Source organism: Lycium barbarum, chromosome 10 (assembly GCF_019175385.1).
Source record: "Lycium barbarum isolate Lr01 chromosome 10, ASM1917538v2, whole genome shotgun sequence".
NCBI lineage: Eukaryota > Viridiplantae > Streptophyta > Magnoliopsida > Solanales > Solanaceae > Lycium > Lycium barbarum.
The window spans coordinates 75,215,052-75,239,536 of record NC_083346.1 but is presented as its reverse complement, the minus strand read 5'-3'; positions in this window follow the sequence as shown (position 1 = coordinate 75,239,536).

The window sequence follows — 24,485 nt, the reverse complement described above, 5'->3', positions numbered from 1 at the left end:
CGAAGTTCATCCAAAAAGAGAGCCCAATAGAACAAATAGGGCGTCTCGGGGTTAGCGGGCCCACCTCGAGTCAGATTGAGGTGACGAACATAATTTACGAACATTTAGAGGCTAAAGATCATACATAATGGTTTCAAAGTGACCCGATCACATTTCGATAGGTTTCGGACATTTGGTTGCATTCTAGCCAAAATAGAGCCTTTAGGCTTCAATTGAATTGAATGAATAGTAGTCGTTTTGTAGATCGGGTTTCGAGGAGCAGAAATGCTCCGGAGGTTCCAATATTTACCTAACATACTAAGACATGCCAAACGAAGAAGTGGGAAGCTTTACATACCTTTGGACGTCTTATGCTCTCCTTAAAATCAAATCCCGTTTCGTCCAGAATCTGCAAATGGTCAAAGTTACCAATTAGAGATTCTTAGGCTTAAGATTTCCATTAACTTGATTTTTGTCTACCGAAATTTCGGCAGCATTTCCCCTATATATCTAACACCCCCGAGACTTAGCTCGGCTCAAAATATATCAACAACAACAACCCAAACATCATCAAACCACATAAACCATAATCAAACCATTCTAACTTCAAAATTCTACCTTATTACATAAGTTGGCAACTCTTCATTCAAACTTCAAAATTCCAAATCTATATCCACATTATTGTATTCATTCACTCATTCTAGATTATTCAATCACATCCCAAATATGTTCCAACCCATACACGAAACTTCCCGAAATTCATTACTTTCCATATTTCATTCAAAACATCAAAATTTACGACAAACATTCTAACTTGCATTGTTTCATTCCGAATTCATTAACATCAACCATAAGCCACATTTAAAGTCTTTAGTATCAAAGATATACAATGATATACGCAAATATACAAAAGGTATACACTTTCCCGTAATGATCCGAAATCCTTTTCCAACGCCAATTCCATTCCTTAAACGTTCATTTACGACATAAAGGCCGCAACGACACATTGAACAAACTAAACAAGATCAAATTCACTACTCCTCCCACACCAATATGGCTCACGGCCAAACACACCCTTCACACACACACACGGCCATGCTCAACACAACACAATTCCATAATCTTCATGCAACTTTAATCACTACCACATATATACGCATTTCATAACATAAAAACATAGAAATCATACCTTATTCTTGAAATTCCGATTTGCCGCAAACGTCGCACTTTCGCCAAACTAATTGTATCACGTCGGAGAGCGTCTTGAACTTACTACTAATACAAAAAGAACAAGGTTTTTAGGATCAAATCAAGGCTACGAAAATTATTTTTTTGAGGGATAAGGGGTTCGGCCGAAGGGGGGGTTTTTGCTCCCAAAGGTTTGTTTGATTTTTTTCTTGAAGATTCTAAAGGTGTACAATGATATATATCTTGATTAATGGTCACATGTAATTCACATGACCATTTAAAATGGGGCTTGGGCCTTGGCCTTTGGCCGGCCACCCCTAACACTTGGGCCTCAATTTTTGTTAAATTTTTCTAGGCCCAATCCATTGAAGTCTCGTTTTGTAATTCCCGAAACTAATTTCCGAAATTCCAAATTTACCCTCGGCCTTCCCCAATGATTTAGCACCAATAGTTTCATAACCAACATAGTCATATTCTCTAGAATCAAAATATTTCCTTATAACACACAAGTCTTATTCATTTTTCTCGATCTCCAAATATGCGAAAACACGGGACATAACATTTTCCCCCCCTTAAGAACATTCATCCCCGAATGTTAAATAAACCTTATAAAGTCTCATGACCAAGGCGGGGGAGTTCTTTATTCTTAGTGGCATACAAAATTATTTTATTTTATTATTATTTATTTTTTCAACCAACATAACAAACTGAAAGGTTTAGATTACCTGTGGACGTCGGGAACAAGTGAGGGTATTTCCTTTTCATCTCGTCCTCCGCCTCCCAAGTCATCTCCTCCCAATTATTGTTGCGCCACAGGACTTTGACGGAGGGCACTTCTTTAGTGCGTAGTCTCCGCACCTGTCGATCCAGAATAGATACAGGCTGCTCGTCATAAGACAACTGCTCCGTTACCTGAATGTCATCCACTGGGAATATCCTGGAAGGATCACCAATACATTTCCGCAGCATAGACACATGAAACACCGGGTGTACGGCCTCCAAGTCGGATGGTAAGTCTAGCTCGTAGGCAACCTCGCCTATCTTCCGAACGATCTGATACGGCCCAATGTACCGGGGGCTCAACTTACCCTTTCTACCGAATCTCATGACACCCTTCATGGGCGACACATTCAGGAATACCCAGTCGCCAATCTGGAACTCTAACGGTCGACGTCGTCTATCTGCATAAGCTTTCTGTCGACTCTGAGCAGCCAATAATCGTTCTCGAATAAGCTTTACCTTATCTACAGCTTCCTGGATCACACCTGGCCCAATCAGCTTAGTCTCGCCCACGTCAAACCAACCAATAGGAGATCTGCATTTTCTGCCATAAGGGGCTTCATACGGTGTCATCTGAATGCTGGAGTGATAACTATTATTATAGGCAAACTCAATAAGCGGCAAATGATCATCCCAGCTGCCTCTGAAATCAATAACGCAGGCCCGCAACATATCTTCTAGTGTCTGAATAGTGCGCTCGGCCTGCCCGTCGGACTGAGGATGAAAAGCTGTACTAAGGCTCACCTGAGTCCCTAATCCCTCCTGAAATGACCTCCAGAAATTAGCTGTAAACTGGGCACCTCGGTCAGTAATAATAGATATAGGGACTCCGTGAAGTCTGACTATCTCTCTAATATACAATCTGGCATAGTCCTCAGCCGAATAAGTAGTCCGAACCGGAAGAAAATGGGCTGATTTCGTCAACCTGTCAACAATAACCCAAATAGAATCATACCTGCGTGGAGTGCGCGGTAACCCAACAACGAAATCCATATTAATCATCTCCCATTTCCAGGCTGGAATTTCCATCTCCTGTAATAATCCACCGGGCTTCTGATGCTCGATCTTAACTTGCTAGCAGTTCGGGCACTGACTAACAAACACAGCAATATCTTTCTTCATGTCGTCCCACCAATACAAACACCTGAGATCCCGATACATTTTGGTGGAACCAGGATGAACAGAATACCGTGCATTATGGGCCTCGCCCATAATCTGCCGCCGTAAGCCCGCAACGTCCGGTACACAGAATCTGCCGTCATATAATAATACTCCTTCAGGCGAGATCTCAAACTGAGTCTTTGCTTTATTAAGAGCCACATCTCTGTACTGAATCAAAAGAGGATCTTCAAACTGGCGCTGCTTTACCTCCTGAATAATAGATGATTCAGCAACTGCACGAACAGAAATCCCAGAATCTCCAGAATCTGCCAAACGAACTCCGAGGCTGGCCAGCTGATGAATATCACGAACCAAATCTTTCTTACCAGATGGTACATCAGCCAAGCTGCCCATAGACTTGCGGCTAAGTGCATCCACTACCACATTGGCTTTCCCCGGATGGTACAGAATATCAACGTCGTAATCCTTTAGTAACTCAAGCCATCTCCGCTGCCGCAAATTTATCTCCTTCTGCTTAAAAATATACTGGAGACTCTTATGGTCCGTATAAATATCAACATGGACCCCATATAAATAATGCCGCCAAATCTTCAAAGCATGAATTACTGCGGCCAACTCAAGATCATGAGTGGGATAGTTCTTCTCGTGCGGTCTGAGCTGCCGGGAAGCATAGGCTATGACTCGACCGTGCTGCATCAATACACAACCTATCCCAATACCAGAGGCGTCACAATAGACCACATACCCCTCTGATCCCTCTGGAAGAGTCAAAACTCGTGCTAAAACTAACCTTTCTTTCAACATCTGGAAGCTGCGCTCGCAGGCATCGGTCCACAGAAACTTCGCTGCTTTCTGAGTAAGCTTCGTCAGTGGTGTTGCAATAGAAGAAAAATCCTCCACAAACCTGCGATAATAACCAGCTAATCCCAGAAAACTGCGCACCTCCGTCGGTGTAGTAGGCCTGGGCCAATTCTGTACAGCCTCAATCTTCTGCGTATCGACCCGAATACCGTCTGCACCGACAATATGTTCCAAGAATGCCACAGAAGTCAACCAGAATTCACATTTGGAGAATTTGGCATATAACTTCTGCTGACGGAGAATGCCAAGTACCGTCCTCAAATGATCTGAATGCTCCTCGGCTGATCGCGAGTAAATCAGAATATCATCAATAAACACAATAACAAACATGTCCAGAAAAGGCCGAAATACCCGATTCATCAGATCCATAAATACCGCTGGAGCATTAGTCAGCCCGAAAGACATAACTCTGAACTCATAGTGCCCGTACCGGGTCCTGAAAGCAGTCTTCGGGATATCTGACTCCCGCACTCGCACCTGATGATAACCTGAGCGCAGATCTACCTTTGAAAAATATTTAGCACCCTGCAGCTGATCAAACAAGTCATCAATCCGGGGGAGGGGATATTTATTCTTAATAGTCACCTTATTCAGCTGCCGGTAGTCGATACACATCCGCAGTGACCCATCTTTCTTTCTAACAAACAATACCGGCGCTCCCCAGGGTGATGTGCTGGGTCTGATAAAGCCCTTATCCAACAAATCTTTCAGCTGCTCCTTCAACTCTTTCAACTCAGCCGGTGCCATCCTGTACGGGGGAATAGATATAGGCTGCGTATCCGGCATCAACTCTATAGTAAAATCAATCTCCCGCTCAGGCGGAAGGCTAGGAAGCTCGTCAGGAAAATACATCTGGAAACTCACTCACGACCGGAACAGACTGAAGGGTAGGTATCTCTGCTGCAGTATCGTGCACACGAACAAAATGATAGATATAACCCTTCTGGATCATCTTCTTAGCCTTGAGGTATGAAATAAACTTACCCCTCGGCGATGCTGTGGATCCGAACCACTCTATAACTGGTCCCCCTGGAAACTGAAAACGGACTACCTTTTTCTGGCAGTCGACATTAGCATAACAAGAAGACAACCAGTCCATACCCATAATGACGTCAAACGCAAGCATGTCTAACTCTATCAGATCAACCCTAGTGCAACGATCATAAATAGTCACAGAACAATCCCTATAGATCTGTCTCGCTATAACAAAATCCCCAACTGGCGTAGCTACCTCAAATGGCTCTATAGGCTCAGACACTATCCCAATTTTACTAGCAACGAGCGGGGAAATATATGATAAGGTAGAACCAGGGTCAATCAATGCATATACAGATCTGGAGAAAACCAGTAATATACCTGTGACGACGTTTAGCGAAGCCTCCTGATCCTGGCGGCTGGCCAAAGCATATATGCGGTTCGAGGGACCGCTAGAACCTGAAACGCCACCGCGGCCTCGACCACGTCCCGCCGGTGTCGGCGTACCTCGCCCTGCAGGGCGTGCAACAGATGGAGTAGATGATGAACCGGCGGCTGACCCTGTCGGCTGAGCCACACTACCAGAACCGTTGGCCAACGGACAATCTCTCATAAAATGGCCCTGACCACCGCACGAAAAACAAGCTCCAGTAGCTCGATAACACTCCCCAGGATGAGACTTCCCGCAATGAGAACAACGGGGCCTGGGTGGTCTGGTCTGGCTGGGACCTCTAGCCATCTGTGAACCTGCCGCTCTGGATCTCTGATCGGCCCCAGACGGTCCCGCACTATCAAATCTCCGGCTGCCTGACTGAGTACTCCGGCCGGATGGAGGTAGCTGTCTGCCTGACTGCTGCTGCTGAGGCTGTCCGCCTCGAGAATCCCCGGAATAACCTGCGGACCTAGCCCTCTGGGGCGGCCTCCTGTCCCGGTCTCTACCAGAATGATCAGACCTGTGACGGTCCTCCATACCCATCGCATAGGCCTGAAGTCGGGCAATGTCCATATCTGTCTGCAATGACATTGCCATACAGCCGTCGATCAAATACCGATCCAATCCCATAACATATCTGTGCATCCGATCGGACATATCTGCTACCACGGCCGGTACATATCGGGCCAGAGAATCAAACTCAAGATTATACTCGCGAACACTCCGACCCCTCTTTTGCAAATGTAAGAATCGGTCGGCCCGTGCCCGCCGCAACTCTGGGGGTAGATAGTGGCGGGTGAAAGCAGTCACAAACTGGTCCCACGTAGCTGGGGGAGCACCCTCACCCCTAGATAACTCCCAAGTCTCGAACCAGTGAGTGGCAACATCTCGAAGTCTGTGCGAAGCCAGCTCAACCGACTCGGTCTCTGAAGCCCTGACCAAGTCCAGTGAGCGCCGCATCCCCCGAATAAAGTCATGGGGGTCCTCGTCGAGCTTAGACCTGAAAACCTCTAGAGGGCCACATAATAAAAACTCCCGAACTCTCAGGCTGTCCCGCCTGTCATCATCATCATCGTCCCTCCGCCCGCGTCTGCGAGCCTGTCCTGCTACCAGTGTAGTCAGCAACTGTACCGCCTCTCTCAGGGTCCTGTCCTCCGCCCCTGGCTGAGGAGCTGGAGTCTCAGGAGCGGGTACACGGACCTCTGGAGCTGCTGAAGGTCCTGCTCCAGGCTGTACTAGTGGGGGTGTAGCAGACCCCTCAGAATGAGGCACAACCTCAGGCAAATCATAAACACGAGCCCGAGTAGCTCGCTGTGCCTGACTAGTCTCTCCCATCCTCGCTTTGCCCTTCTGGGCCGCCGTTGCCTTCTTCGGAGGCATCACTGCAAACACAAGAACGGGTCAGATCAGAATCACCCTGATAGCACAGCTCTATCGCACGATCTAAGATTCCAAAGAAAGTAACATCCTAAATGCCCTGTAGTTCCCTGTTTATAGATGTGGTGCACAACACATCGATAAACAAGACTCTACGAGACACGGCCTGTAGACATTCCGAGGACAGACTGCTCTGATACCACTTTTGTCACGACCCAGCCCCGTGGGCCGCGACTGGCACCCTACCTGGGTACCCATACCAAATCACCTATTCATTTACCAAATCCGAACGTATTTCAGAATTCCATAAAAGTCATATCAACATAGGTTATATCAAAATATGTCTTAAGCGCTCGCACAAATCAAAATGTCATATCGAATCCGAACGGAGCGGCGGAATAGACATCGCCGGTCATAAGTGCAAATATAAGCATAAGGGCCATTTAGGGCCATCATAACAAACTGACCGCTGTAAGACCAGAAAACAAAATCAAACAAACATACATAGGACCCTCGCCCCACATATATGGCTACAGGCCTCTACGAATTCAAAATAAAGACATATGGCGAGACAGGGCCCCGCCGTACCCAAATAGTCAAATGTACAGAATATATACATAGCAAAAGAAGTCTGTACCAAAAGTGGACTCCGAGTCAAGAAGGAGTACTCCGAAATAGCAGAGAGTGAAGCCTACAGTGGAGGATCACCAATATCTGTACCTGCGGGCATGAAACGCAGCCCCCGAAGAAAGGGGGTCAGTACGAAATATGTACTGAGTATGTAAAGCACGGAGTACAGAAATATGAGCCAAAACTGAAAGCAAACCGGTTATCAAAGGGAAGTACCAATCAGTATGTCAAAATCCGTATCAAATCATATACATATACATAATGCAAACGAAATCATGCAAACGCTCAAGAACGTGGTCGCCACTCCGACGCTGGCGCCACACACAGCATAACACCAGAAGGTTTCGAATCTCCGTACATTCCAGAACACAAACATAAGTGATCGTATCGCATCACTAGCCATATCACAGCATAACTCCAAACGGAACCCGGCCCTATGGCGAGGCCTCGGGAACCGTAACACAGCATACGGCCGAATTATCATAGGGCGCACGAATCATAACCGGCCCGGGAACCGGTGAACGAAGTCATAGTAAGGCACGAGCGGAGTCGTGAGCAAACAAATGCAAATCATATTTCAAAATAGCCTTTCACAACATAATGATTTCATAAGTCATTTCATAACCCAAAATAATCGAATACTTAGCTGATACGAAGGTTTATTTCACAAAATGTTTCCAAAGTGGTACGTATGGCTCAATACAAAACTTAACATATCATAATAGTCAAAACATAATTCATAGAGGGAAGTCTCAAAGTCGAAAATCTCATATCGAAGTTCATCCAAAAAGAGAGCCCAATAGAACAAATAGGGCGTCTCGGGGTTAGCGGGCCCACCTCGAGTCAGATTGAGGTGACGAACATAATTTACGAACATTTAGAGGCTAAAGATCATACATAATGGTTTCAAAGTGACCCGATCACATTTCGATAGGTTTCGGACATTTGGTTGCATTCTAGCCAAAATAGAGCCTTTAGGCTTCAATTGAATTGAATGAATAGTAGTCGTTTTGTAGATCGGGTTTCGAGGAGCAGAAATGCTCCGGAGGTTCCAATATTTACCTAACATACTAAGACATGCCAAACGAAGAAGTGGGAAACTTTACATACCTTATGAACGTCATATGCTCTCCTTAAAATCAAATCCTGTTTCGTCCAGAATCTGCAAATGGTCAAAGTTACCAATTAGAGATTCTTAGGCTTAAGATTTCCATTAACTTGATTTTTGTCTACCGAAATTTCGGCAGCATTTCCCCTATATATCTAACACCCCCGAGACTTAGCTCGGCTCAAAATATATCAACAACAACAACCCAAACATCATCAAACCACATAAACCATAATCAAACCATTCTAACTTCAAAATTCTACCTTATTACATAAGTTGGCAACTCTTCATTCAAACTTCAAAATTCCAAATCTATATCCACATTATTGTATTCATTCACTCATTCAAGATTATTCAATCACATCCCAAATATGTTCCAACCCATACACGAAACTTCCCGAAATTCATTACTTTCCATATTTCATTCAAAACATCAAAATTTACGACAAACATTCTAATTTGCATTGTTTCATTCCGAATTCATTAACATCAACCATAAGCCACATTTAAAGTCTTTAGTATCAAAGATATATAATGATATACGTAAATATACAAAAGGTATACACTTTCCCGTAATGATCCGAAATCCTTTTCCAACGCCAATTCCATTCCTTAAACGTTCATTTACGACATAAAGGCCGCAACGACACATTGAACAAACTAAACAAGATCAAATTCACTACTCCTCCCACACCAATATGGCTCACGGCCAAACACACCCTTCACACACACACACGGCCATGCTCAACACAACACAATTCCATAATCTTCATGCAACTTTAATCACTACCACATATATACGCATTTCATAACATAAAAACATAGAAATCATACCTTATTCTTGAAATTCCGATTTGCCGCAAACGTCGCACTTTCGCCAAACTAATTGTATCACGTCGGAGAGCGTCTTGAACTTACTACTAATACAAAAAGAACAAGGTTTTTAGGATCAAATCAAGGCTAGGAAAATTATTTTTTTGAGGGATAAGGGGTTCGGCCGAGGGGGGGGTTTTTGCTCCCAAAGGTTTGTTTGATTTTTTCCTTGAAGATTCTAAAGGTGTACAATGATATATATCTTGATTAATGGTCACATGTAATTCACATGACCATTTAAAATGGGGCTTGGGCCTTGGCCTTTGGCCGGCCACCCCTAACACTTGGGCCTCAATTTTTGTTAAATTTTTCTAGGCCCAATCCATTGAAGTCTCGTTTTGTAATTCCCGAAACTAATTTCCGAAATTCCAAATTTACCCTCGGCCTTCCCCAATGACTTAGCACCAATAGTTTCATAACCAACATAGTCATATTCTCTAGAATCAAAATATTTCCTTATAACATACAAGTCTTATTCATTTTTCTCGATCTCCAAATATGCGAAAACACGGGACATAACAGGTGGCCATCAGAGATGCCCCCCAATTCTCCTTCCTGAGTGCGTCTGGGCTTGGCAGCGAGGAATCTAGCGACTCGGACGATGGTGGCAACGAGGCGACTAGCTAAGTAGTGGCTTAGAGATCCCTCCCTCACCCTCTATTACATCAGCTTTGGTTGTTCCTTGCCCTTTCAGGGTTTGCTGTTCAGACAATTTCTTATTTTTGGTTAGTTTAGAATGTTTGTATATTTTCTTTTTGATGTTTTTGGTGCGGGCGCCCTGATTTAAGGGCACTCGTAAGACAATTCCCCTAGTCGGGAAGATATATTAATGTAGGTATTTGCTTTGGAATGGCTTCTTCTTGACTTTTGTTGATAAATGGAACAGGTTGGGAAAAACAGGGAGCAGAAGAGGAGGTCACTGGTCCATGGTACCGCTGCGGTGGTCAGTTGGCCGCTGCGACGGTCGTGCTATGGTGATGACAGTCTCGCTATAGCGGGACTGTGCCGAAATTTGGGTCCATTATAGCGGACAAATGCTTGCTATAGCGAGCCCGCTATAGCGGTCCCCATACCACTGCAGCGGTGCTACAGGGCTAGTGGCAGAAAATTTTCGCCCACCAATTCTGGTCACGTAGGGGCTCGTTCGTCTGCTTAGCGCGTACCCACACAATTTTCACCTAAAGAGTACGAATGTGCTATTAACCTGCTAATCTTTCTGAAATGAGCACACAATTCGTAACACTTAATACTAGCATGAAATTTTTGTTTATTCACACAATTAGCACGTACCTACTCATAGAAGGTCTTCTTTGAGTCAATATAGAGAGACACCAATTGGAATCGACAGATACAAATTAGCCCATCAAGATACCAATTGGAATCACCCAGAAACCAATTGGATTAAACTAGGAGAGGGCATATTGGGGTTAGCATGATAGAATGAACGAAGATAAACTTATAGATGTCCTATAGCCTCTTGCGGATGGGTACGGACGTAATCGTACCATTTCACAAGACTCTACTGGACATTTGCTCTTGTACTTGTGAGACCGGTAACCAAGGCTCTGATACCAACTGTCACGACCCAATTTACGGGTCATGCAGGCACCTACCATATTTCTACTTAGTAGGCGAATCCTTACCAACCAACCCAATGGTCAAACAGTTTTGTGAACAACAAAATACTTAACATTCACAAATTAATAGTAAAACTCATGATGACTTTGTTGTTGATACAAGAAAACTGAAAAATTCCCGGGATCTAGTCTAGACAGGTAAAAGAGCTCCTATTACACAAGGATAAATAAAATACATGACACAGTCTCTGCCTGGAATGAGATGAGGAAGGCTGTAGGAAGATGTCTGGGAATCCACAAGAAGAAACTTCAACTTAAACCTGCACATACCTACACCCAAAATGGATGTAGCAAGACTAGTATTAGTACACCACACGTACTGGTAAGCATCATAGGTCGACTAAGATTAGTTCACGCAACACAATATAAAATTAATAAGATAAGCAGATAAGTCAACGGACCCTTAAGACACCTACTATGGATTATTACACCGATAAAAACTCACCTCTTTACTCCCTGTTAATTCGGTCCTTTTATTTCCACAGTATTACCGGTGATCTGATTAGTCAAATGTTTCCCTATTTCATAATCCTTTAGGCCAATTAATTAAGTCTTATCTTCTCACTTACACTAACATCTAATTCCTAATTTTTAGCCTTAGAGTTTTCTATCCAGTTCACTTACTAAGATATGATGCATCCACAGAACATACTTACCATCCTTCCACCAATCATTGAACTCTCTAAGTTGATCAGACTCAATGCAGAAGTCTACCCTTGGTAATTTGCTCTTACACTTACTTTTATATTAATCAACACCTCACACAACACAACACAATTATAGGAGATGCACAATGCAGTATAATAGACTGACAACACAAATCATAAGGACATAAAAGTATGAAATGCAATGCAATGCAAATGCGATGCGAGGGCCCAATTATGTTGTACATACACGCTAACTGATGTTATTGCTCAGTTGTCATGACTTGTAGGGGACCCATGATGTCCATCTACCACTCATTCCGGATTCACTCCTAGGACTCGAGTCACAATCAAGGCCACATCCTCACCCCTGGTCAAATGTGCCTTTTCATATAAGTAAATATATTTAACCTTACATCACCTCTAATGCTCGATTATCACGGGGTACTATATATTCGTTCCAACTCGACCATAAGCCGAAAAGTGACATTGATGCTTACTCCGACTTCCTGCTCTATGCATTACCTCGTAACCACATGCAACATATGCAATGATGCCAATGAATGACAATCATATGAATATTCAATATACTTTGACAATAAATACGAAAATAAAATATACCTTGGAATAATTACTCTAAACAACGAAATACCCCTTTTTAACCACGACAACAACCACTTCCTATTCCGTAACACATAAACATCATGACAGAAGCACTCAGTACCCAATTAAATACTCGTTGATACCCTAATTACTATTTGTACATAACTTTTGTTAAATAAAATATATCTATCCAAACTTCGTGTCCGAAGACCTAGTCATGCAATCTCCCATCAACTCTATATGTGTGTATGATTCGCTAATCAAAGTTTAACTCAACTAAACCGTAACCTACCTTAATGATAAATAGCTATTTAAAATTCCATGAAATACTAGCCCTCCTAAAACTTATCTGAATCCATGTAAGATGACAGTTCTGGGGAAAGATGTGAAGAATGTTGGAAAAGCCTCTTCTCTTGGTGTCAAGGGTTTTTTTCTTCTTCTGAAAACCTAATAGTATCCTTGGAGGGTCTTTTATTAAAAAGGAGGGTGAAATATAAACTGAGTATCGAAAACGCGTCTACTTGCCCGCGGCGGACGTATCTTCGCTATAGTGGGACTGCCGTCGGCAGTCTCTTTGCCACTGTGGAGGGCCTTCTCCTACCCCTGGCCCATGACTTTTAACTCTTTTCGAAACTGATTTTCCCCATGATTAATCCTTTAAACACCTCATGGGGCTTACTATTTGAGATTGTAGACCTAGATTGGGCATGGGTTTATGAAGTGTTAAATAACGACTGGGCGGGTCGTTACAGTATCCCACTGTGGGGAAGTCAAGTCATTGCGTAGTTCATATTACAAGGAAATCATTTGGTTTTTCTATCTATTATAAAATGATTACAGGCAAAGAGATAACTATTACAGGTAAATAAATAACTACTACAACTGGAAAGCGTGTCTTCACGCGTAGTACCGCTTGACTGCATCTAAGTTGATTGCTTTGTAGCTCTAAAGGCTATGGTTGGACTGAATATTCAATACAAACTTAAAATTTGACATGGTTCTTGAGGCACCGGATATGTTGAAAATATGGTGGGGTTTGATGAACACTGAGGAACAAAGAAAAGTGACCAAGTGTTTAGGAAATCTTCCCTCTTTATTAGTCATGACCAGATTTAGGGATTTGATCGAGATCATCAGGGGTTATTGAGACTGAGATTGGACGGTGTTCAGATTTAGGGATGATGTAGAGATGGCCCTGACTTTAGAGAAGCTTGGGGATGTGATAGACAACATCGGGACTAGCCTAAGAAGAAGAAAGAAACCCGACCAAAACCTCCTTATCCCATATAAGCCTACCCCTAACCAAATCCTCAAAATGTTATCCTTATCCCACGCGTATTGAATATTCGGTCCAACCATAGACTTTAGAGAGTTACATAAACGGTTCGGGACCAAACAAGGATTTATGGAACACCCTAGAGAGTTTAAATCCTTTGTCGAGTGGGAACACACCCGATCTTTGGCCTTCGCCATTTGCTTACTAGGACTCATGTTATTCCCCAAAGATTGAAACCAAACCATAGACATCTGAGTCATTTCGGTCACCCATGCTATTTTTCACGGCATAACCACAAATGGGGAAACCAAATACTTTGACCTAACCCCTATCATCCTTGCCGACATAAACCGAGCCTTAAACATGTTTTGAAATCATTACCATTACTTCCAAGGGTGTAACCTACTCCTACAATGGTGGATCATTAAGCACTTGAGCAAGGTCGGGGGTGCCCAATATTTGAGCTAGAAAATAGGGAAGGATAACCTTAACACTCGTTATCCAGACATAGGAAGCAAACCAAGGAAAGTTGGGATTTCTTCTTCTCTAGGCTCAAACAGAGCAGCAACAATGGATGTTCGTCGATTTCATAACTGATTCAGTTGTAATCAAGTGACAAAAGAGTCCATTTATACCACTTATGGGAATTCGAGGGATCCGCCCTTATGTGCCTTCCTGAGTACTAAGACAGTTTGATAGGACCTAGATTATACCCCAAGTAAGAAACATGGCGGAATTAATCGACAACTACGAGAAGACCATATTCAAATGGGTGGAGACATAGTCCGAGAATGGAATGGTCGCACTATTTGTGGTTCGGAGACTTTAGCTCAAGATAGGTTCAACTCGGGTTGTGATGAGAACTATAAAAATTGGTTGAGAGTCCACTTACAAGAAACCCTAGCCCCCGGTCCTGTCCTTTATCATTGCATCCAATACAAATCTTCAAAAGCTGAAATCAAGGACCGTTTGACCCAAAGGCGAGTTGATGATAGGGATGTAAAATACTTAGAAAAGATTGAGGATGATCAAACCGTCATAAACAGCTTAAGACAAGAGTTTGACTTCACACATGACTGCCTGTTGGAGCTTGATGATCGAATGAAGAAAATAATGGATGACACTGCATTGATGACTTTTACAGACAAGGGGTTTCTGATGGATGCCCTGTTGACATCGACTCACCTCCATATCGGAACTGCCTTTCGAAGGGCCAAGAGGGCAAGGATCGAGAGAGCTTCGTCATCGTCCACTGGAGGACATTTTTGCTGATTTTATTTTTTTATGCTTTATGATCTTTTGTAAACCCTTAGGGGAAAATATTATTAATGAAACTATGATTTATGGGGTAATGGTTTAATGCAAATGGCACATTTATGTTTCAAATCGACTAGGTTGACTACTTTAGAAATACGACTAGCATGATTTATTGCATGATTAAATGCTTATGTGTTTCATGTGTTTCGTCTGAATGATGGGTTGATCACGTGTTCTGATTACTATCCCAAAGAAAAACACATGGAAATACCAATTAACTGAAAACCACAGACATAGAAAACTAACCCTTTGCACCTCTTAAAAAGGTTGATTTGCTACCAACGGATGAATGAAAAAGTCGAAGCAACACTGCTAGCGAGAATGAAGGGTCGTTTAGTAGGAAGATTCGCAAGCTAGAGGAAAAGATCGAATTGGTCCGAGCCAAAATCAAAGAGGCCGACCAAATTTTGAACCTCTTTGAGAATCCACCAAAAGAGACTGCCGAATTGGAGCGTTAATAAGAGAGCTCATCAAATAAGGCCAAAGAAAGGGTACCAAGTTACGGTCCTTTGACGGTTAAAACTGAGACTCTCGAGGAAGAAGATGAGCATCCCAAGGAGGAGTCCGACCCACAAGAGCCAATATGGCCATCTAAAGAGGCCACCACTGCCTCATCTGAAGCTCAAGAGGAGGAGAATGACGTGACCCAAGAACTCATTCATCCACCATCACCAACTTGGTGGGCCATTGCTTGTCCTTACCATGTCATGCAAAAGCATATACGAGGCAAAGAAATCTTTGAGAAAATGAAGAGTGTGGGTGCTACATGCGTTAGCCATTTATAAGAATCAACCCGGCCACATTGCAGAAGAGTGTTTGGCCCTAAGAAAAAGAGTCGTGAGGATGATCGACGACAAGATGGGAATTGATCAACTAGAACATTAATTTCATGTTGAGGCCTATATATTCCTTATTCTATATTTCTAGTTCATAAACCCCATTCCACGGGTTGGAATTTGGGTCTTGAATAGATGTAAGGTTTGAATGATGTTTCTTGTTGATTCTAATTTTATGATTCGGATATGTTTAGACTTCAATTATCTCGAGGCTCAAAGGAAGGGAAAGACTAAGGTTCAATTATTGGAGACTTTGGTGTTTGGCTCTCCAGGTAGGTTACGGTTTACCTCATGGTGAGACTTCGATTAGCTAACCATATGTTTAGATGATATTGTCGGAGAATGCATGTAAATCTTCGGGTATGAAGTTGAGTTGGATATTGTCTTAGGTTGGGCCTTGTTGTGTGATTTGTGGGCTAGCCACCCCGTTGCGTTGTTGACTTATTGTGTTCTTTTTACTTATTGGCTCGTTGCCACGTTGAGACATCGGATATTGGTGGTTAGTGATATATCATGGCTATGATATTGCGGCACTTTACTTGATTGATATTCAGATAAGAATTGTGATTCCATTGTGGCTTATTGTGTAGCCTTTTTTTATTGATATTACTTGTGTGCCATGTGTGGTACTGTTTGGGATTGAATTTGTTATTGATATTACATTGCATCGTATTCATACTCATTTCCATGATACATTGATATTGCATGTTTATTGTACCGATGATGATGATAAGCGAGAGAGTGCCTCTGAGGTCTTTGCCAGAGAGTGTAAAAAAAAAATGAGAGTTCGTGATCCGAGGTCATTTATCGGAGCGGACTGAGTGTACGTTGCCTGAGGTTTCTTGCCGGGAACTACTAACTGTACGTTTCCCAAGGTTTCTTGCTGGGAATGAATGAGTGTACGATGCCCGAGGTTTCTTATCGGGATCGAGAGAGTGCTCGTGATTCGAGGTCATTTTTTAGAGTGAGTGGTATATGGACTTCGCGAGTCCCCCATGGGTTGTGCTGCCGAGATATGATGTTCCATCGTCCGAGTACATGTGTACGGTGCATATGTATTACATTCATCATACATACATTATTGCATTGCATTGTACCTTTTGGTTTCCTGTGATATGTTGTGATACGGCTGTGATATACTAGTTCGGAATGATTATACTGAGACTTGGCACCATTGGGCTTAGATGATATAGCATAGGCGATGACTATTGTGATATGATTGTGACGTACTCGTTCGGATTGATTATACTGAAACTTGGCACAGTTGGGCTTAGATGCTATAACATAGGTGATGACTGTTGTGATATTATTGTGACGTACTGGTTCAGATTGATTATACTTAGACTTGGCACAGTTAGGTTTAGATGCTATAATATAGGTGACGACTTGTACCTTGGATATGGATTCGTGTTGACTTGTACTTTGTTGGTTTACATGTTTATCTTGCTTTGTTGTCTTTATATAAGTTAGCTAGTCTTAGTCGGCCTATAATACCTACTAATATTTGTTATTTATACTGACCTGCACTTGCTGCATTCTTTTATGAATGCAGAGTACTAAGTGGGATCCACTTCTACTCCTCGTGGCTAATATTCGAGGATTGCTGATTCGAGTCTTTCAGGGTGAGTATGAGGATGTTCGCTGCCCGAAGACCTTTCCTATTATTATGTCTTTATTTCCATTTTGAGACATGATTTGAGACTATTTATGTACTATTATTCAGGCTTGTAGTATTTCGTTAGATGCTCTTGTATGACCAGGCTAGATACTGGGGTGAATTTCATTTTCTTCTACACTTATTTATGTTATATTGTGAGATTTACATTATTTTACCTTCTTTCGCTATTATTTGTGAATATTGAGTTTAGAGTTCGCCTACCGAGGTGGGAATCCGTACGACTTAGTGAAATTGGGACGTGACAAGTTAGTATCAGAGCCCTAGGTTACCCGATCTATAATACAAGAGCATGTCTAGCAGAGTCTTGCGGATCAGTACGATGAGCTCCGTATCTATCTGCGAGAGGCTATATGACATTTAGGAAACTTCCAATTTTTACATTCTCTTTTGCGACTTCGTTCAAATTGGTATCCAGTCGATTCTAGTTGGTATCTGGGTTTTCTTATCTTAATTACCTACAGAGGGTGGAGACTTGTCCTTAAATTCTTATGCGAATGGTTAATCTATGACATGCGGTAGCATGATACGAGATGTGTTATTCTGATTCGGGCACGTGATCAAGTTCAGTCTCTAGTTATGGCCAAAGGATTCAATTTGTGGAGTCGCGTTTAGACTCGGTTGTTGTGTGGAGTCGCGATTAGACTCATTTATAATGAGAGTTCGTGAGAAATGGGAGAGATAGTTCAGAGGGTTACAGGATCTCCATGTTTCAGCGTTGGGTTGCTCGGAAGTGACAAAGTGCATTGAATGCTTAAAAATAGTGGGTTGCTCAATGATATTATCAGTTTGGGAAAAACTTCTGCTTCGTTAAGGCTTTATGGTGGTGTTCATGACCCTGTTGTACCAATGGCAGGTCGACGATTCAGCAGCAGTAGAGTATTAGACGTCGGTATGTAAGGACAAGTGTAAGTTCGGTAATGACCATCGAATTTGGGCAAACGTACTGTGATCGCTTGTACTAAAAACGGATGACAATAAGGACATGAAAAAAGATGTTTGTGGAAAGCGTGTAGCGAAGTGAGACTTCATAGAATATCTTAGACCTGAGTACTTTTCATGAGATTGGGAAGTGAAAAATTGGTATCTGACATGGTTGTCAAGATAAGGTTACGACTAGTGCTAAGGGTCATTCTTGTTATGGATTGTTGGTGTTAAAGGACTACTCTGCGATGAAGAGAATGTTATGGGCACATCGATTGATCTGTAAATTTGACTGAGTTGTGGGCTTCTGAGGACCTAGTAATCGACTGATATAAATGACTTCAATTATGGGCGTATGCAATGAGTTAATGTCATGGGGCGTTACTGGTTGTTACACTTAGATTTGAAGGGAAATATTGATATTTTTCGTTCGGCTTAGAGGGATGATCAGTTTAGAGGATCGAGTGTATTTGAGTGTTTGTTGGTTGATAGTGATAAAAGTGATTTGAAATGAAAAGCTGGAACTGAAGGATTACAATGAGGCATCTTGCTATCTGGTTCAGGGGATCAAGGTTCGTAAGACTTGAGGTGAGGTAGTATAGGTACTTGAGTCATGTTAGATTGCGCTGGCATTATATAATAACCTTCAGTAAAAGGTGTGAACGATGAGGTTGATTGGTGTCTACGTGGTTAAGGGTTGGAAGGAAATCTTTGAGATAAGAATTAGTGATGTGAGAGCTTAGTTGTGATTGTTCAGTGTAGAGTGGGCTTGAGAGTTTAGGATGAGTTAGAATTTTCAATTGTGTCGTGAGCTAATACAACTAGTAATTGACTAATGGAACGATTATCAGTGTTGGGTCGGTTTAAAAGTGTAGTACTCATGAGGATTAATCAGGTGTTGCACCTAATGTTGGACTAAGGTTGGGGCCTTGTATTTATTGTGTAAATTTGGCTGGATCCCGATACTAGTGGTGTTATTACCCGGCTTATGCGATTGTAAAAAAAGGATTGTCGTGCGAGTGGTTAGAGGTGTTCAGATTCGATAATTGAGGTAAGAGGTGATTCTTCGAGGATTAGTAACATCAAGAATTTAAGTAAGGGATTAGTAATCATGGATACTTGAAATGGTAGATCAATGATGGGTTAACTGAATTAAGTTAGGGATAACATTTCAGAGATTGAGTAAGACAATTCAGGAAAGGAAGCTTCAGTGAGATTCATGAGGATATTAGTGAGACTGTTTGTGTGATATGCTGGATTTAGAGAGTTTTCAGTTTAGAGTTGAGTGAGTTAAGGGGAAACTATAATGTGTAGAGTGTATGGCCTACTATTATCTCCAGGTGTGATTCAGCTAGTATGCGAGACTTACGGTTATGTGATTGACTACTGAGTGGGTTCTAGTAATGGTCAGACAATGGCGTTGTATGTGAACTGATATAAATTGAGGAATTGAAAAGTCAAGAAAAGGTATAGTTGATTGAGAATCGATAAGAAAAAGGTACATCTTGGGGATTTCTTAGGTCTGTATGGATTGTGGTGTTATTTTCTTGCATATTTCAGATGGGGTGTGATTGTTGAGTAGCTTAAAGAAGGAAGTCTACAGAAATAGACTAAGTGATATGACAGAGTTCCGTTAGGTTTCGTGCTCAACGACTAGTGAGAAGCAAGTTTCAAGTAACCAACATGTTAAGGCTTAAGGAAGTGGCTTGTGTGGTTCACAGTTGAAGAATTTCGTAACACTCTTTAGTAGATAAGTTAGTGTGGTTTAAGGGAAAGGAATTGTGGAAATTCGTATTATGGGAAGGCTAGAGTTACATTTTTGAGATGCGACCATACTCGTGGTAATCTATTATGTTGCAAGTAATATTGACTGGACAGTTTGGGTAAGCGCTTTTGGTTATTAAAGACTTGGGGGTAGTTACGTGAGATTTAGAGCGGTAGTGTAAGATTGGATGCTTTTGAAAAATTTATGGGCATATCGAGTTGATACAATGAGAGGTTCGATGGTTAAATGATTATTATATGAGCTTCAGGTTTTATGTCGAAAAGTTCGGGATTGTATCGGATTTGCGTGTTGGGTAAAGGTTCAGAAACATGAAGATTGGAATCATAAGGTATAGCTCTTCGATACTAAGTTGATAACTTGGATAGGACTCAACTTGTGGAGTCGAGGGTAACTTGGATAGGACTCAACTTGTGGAGTCGAGGGTGATAGACATGAATTGTTATGAGTCAGGAAAAGATTAGAATTGATCGCTACAAATGTGTGATAGGATTGTGATTTGTTTCGGAATTTCAGAGTCAGTTCAAATGACTATTGGTGATATTTAAGAGTTGTGCATTCATTCAGGGTCAGTATTATTCGAGTTAAGCTTAATGGTCTATGATTATATTTCCAGAAAGATGTTTGAGGATTCGATGCGTTTCCGGCTCAGATTTGAGGTATACCAGATTTATCGAGCTTTGTCAGGGTTTTCTAGTGGATTTGATGATATTTTCTGAGAACAGTTACTTGGATAGAATAATGGCTTACAATGAGCTTAGTGCAGATTGATGAGGAACTGTTGTACGAGAGGTCTTTATAATAATCAGTTGGGTTCCGACGGACTTTTCTCGGTGAGATATTCAGTGGTATGGTTCCTGTATTGTGATTTGAAGGTTTAAGAAGACTTGGAACTAGCCAAGATTTACTGTCAGTAAGGTCAGTTTTGATGGAATTGCGTAGAGGACTCAGATGAATCAAGGATTCTTTCTGGTGAGAGTGAGTCATGGTTTCAGGTTTGTGGTGGGTATGTTCATGTGTTTCTAAGGAATTGCAGTGCAAAAAATGGCTTTGGCAAGTGCGAAAGAAAGGTTAGCGGAAATCCGAATATCTTCCCGGTTCAAAATGGGCATGTTTCAAAGGATTGCGTTGGTTTGGGAAAGTGTCTGTGGGGCATGTTGATCACGTTCAGAGTTGCGGTTTTATCAAATCAGAGGATTCGCGAAAAAGTAATTAGTTTATACGAGGATCAATTGCGAGGAAAAATTCGAATACGGAGATATGAGAATTAGAGCTTGAGCTAATATTAGAGAGTTGTGACTGGTAAAGTAAGCGATTAGGTTTCTTCTGAGTGTTACACCCAACAAGGATATCATGCGATGTAGGAAGAAAGGTAAGTGAGCCCGAGGTGTATTGCCCTGTTTGAGACTATCTGTTGTATTGATCCTTTATTTTATAAGTTAGTTTCTATCCAGGCCGGTCAGGTGTTCGTCCGGTCTTCCATGTTTCTCTGTTGAAGAAGTACCATTCTGATGGTTCCTATATCATTCGTTAGGTTTCAGTTTTGTTCGATGGGAATCCTTCCTAGTAGAAGGAGCCCGATATGTGCTCGATATATCCCCAGTTGTTGTGGGCTCAAGTATCTTTCCCTGTTATCTTCCTTGTTGCTCGTGGACGAGCGATTGTTTAATTGGTATATGATGTAACGACCTGCCTTTTCGGTGCTTTGAGCCTTTCTCGAGCCTGTTTAGCTCATATTTGACCCGAGGAGACCGTTGACACGCTTCTCGAGGTCTTTGGTTATCATTTGGGTGACTTTGTGGGATATTTGAGCTTAAAGCGAAAAAGAGTTAACTCAAAGTTGACTTTTGAGTAAACGGACCCTTTTCGAGAATCCGTTGATTCTGAGAGGTCCGGATGATCTTTTAGAACTTGTCTGTATATTCGGTTCGGTTCCTAATGCACTCGGGTGCATTTTGGGACTTAAGTTAGGAAGTTGGTTTTGAGGTATTGGGGGTTGACTCGATCAACAAGGTCTCTTTTGGGAATTCCGAGGCCACGAGTGCGTTCGTAGTGTGTTTTTACGTATGTCTGCATATTGGGTATGTGAGCAGATGGTCCTGGGTGAAAGTCGGGATTTCAGGTGAAATTTGTGAAACTTGGGAATTTCTGGTGTCTGGTGCCCGCTATGGCGGCACCAGGACCGCGGCAACGACACTGCTTTAGCGATTACCCTACCACTGTAGTGGCATACATAATTTGGGCAGGACCGCTGCCGCAGAAGCGCTGTAGGGGGCGCGGATGCGGGTGACAGGCAGATTGATTCATTAAATGCGTGTTAAAATCCCTAAGTCCTTCATTCATTACCATTCCGACTTTAGAGCCTTTTGGGAGCATTTAAGGCTAGTCTTGATAGAAGATCATTGTGGTAAGTTCCTTCACCTTCCTTTCCATTCCATAATTACATTATTCACCTTAGGAATCCATTAATCATGCTAGTTTCACTAAGAGCTTGAGGATTAATAGAGGGTTCAATGGGTTCTTCATTCTAGGCTATTAAATCTTGATTTATTGATTGAGTTAGCTTCACTAAGCGTGGAATTGATGATTAGAATCTATTATTGCATGATTCCTTCCTAATTAGTAGCTATTTTATGGAATTGGAAGTTAGGGTTTATACCCAAATTTGGGGGTTTTGCCTAGAATCTGAATTTAAGTGTTTTTTTAGCTCTCCTAGCTTATAATTGATGGGAATTGATCACCTAGAACATTAATTCCATGTTGAGACCTATAGATTCCTTATTCCATCTTTCTAGTTCATAAGTCCTATTCCATAGGTTGGGATTTGGGTCTTGAATAGAAGTAAGGTTTGAATGATGTTTCTTCTTGATTCAAATTCCATGATTCAGATATGTTTAGACTTCCATTATCTCGAGGTTCAAAGGAAGGGAAAGACTAAGGTTTGATTATTGGAGACTTTGTTGGTCGGCTCTCCAGGTAGGTTACGGTTTACCTTATAGTGAGACTTCGATTAGCAAGGCGTATGTTTAGATGATATTGTCGGAGAGTGCATGTATATCATCAGTGTTTCAGCATATGCATGATATACTGCATGATATACATCTATACTTTTCTTTAGCCTGGCCACTTGGTCAGTGAGACATTTTCTTTAGCTTAGCCACTTGGTCAGTGAGACAGATAGTCTGGCCTATGGGTCAGTGAGACAGATTACCTTGCCTACGGGTCAGTGAGACAGAGTGCCTGGCCGGCGGATCAGTGAAATTTTTCAGTTGCCCGGCCACTTGGGTAGTGAGATATATATAATAGCATTATATTGCATTTCATAGGAAACAGGTCAGGTGAGATATTCAGGGCATTCTTTGGCCTCCAGATTGTATTATTTTCAGTGCAGTTTCAGTTATCCTTTGCCTTACATACTCAGTACATTGTTTTGTACTGACGTCCTTTTTGCCGGGGGGCGCTACGTTCATGCCCGCAGGTTCAGGTAGCTAGATAGGCGATCTAGCTCAGTAGGCCTTCTGCTTAGCTATAGACGGTGCGCTCCACTTGGCTCGGAGCTGCAGTCCCTTTTGGTATGCCATTTTGACATGTATATATGGGTATGACGGGGCCTTGTCATGTCCTTTCTACAGCTCGTACTCCATGGAGGTTTGTAGACAGTTGTGTGTAGTTGAGATGTTATGTAGCCTTGTCGGTTCTTATTTAGTTGTCCAGCATATGTAGCGGCCTAGTCGGCTTGCACTGCTATCCTCAGCATGTATGTATATGTATATATATACTAGTTGTGAGTTCTTGATGCATATAGGAGTTAGTATAGCTCAGTTATAAATTATATGGGTCACCATGTCGCTCAGCGAGATGCAAGTACGAGTTTAGGGGTGCTTGGTCAGTAGTGGTCGGGCACTCGTCACGGCTCATCGGCTCGGGTCGTGACAGATACAAACAAGCCAAGAGGGCCATTAATCTAAATTTCTACAAGAATATCTGCATATTGTCAAAATCAGGAAAGGAGCGCACAACCGCCCAAAAAAGAGCCGGTTGCTGAGTCAAATCCAGATAACTTGCGGAGCAAACGTAGAACTTTTTCTTACGCAGCCGGTCAAGATAGGGTGCCCATGAGAGTCAGGCTCTCTGGTTGGGATTCGGAAGCCATCCAACCTTAGAATAAACCACCACTTGTCTTGTTTCATTTCTTTTTTTCTCTCTAAATAATCACGACCGGTCGGATACACATCGAGAAGTCTGAAGGTACTCCTGCATAAGGGATCTACTCTTCTCCAGCATGTCGAACTACATGTGACCTGATTCCCAGGAACCAGGGATATGCAGGCAAACTTAAGCCCCGAAAGTCGGTCACATCCTAACAAGTCTTCTAGGGAAACCTAATCACAATATTGGGATCCCCGGGTAGTTTCTTACAAATCATTTAAAAGCCTTTAGTTGAGTCGAACTATAAGCGGCCTG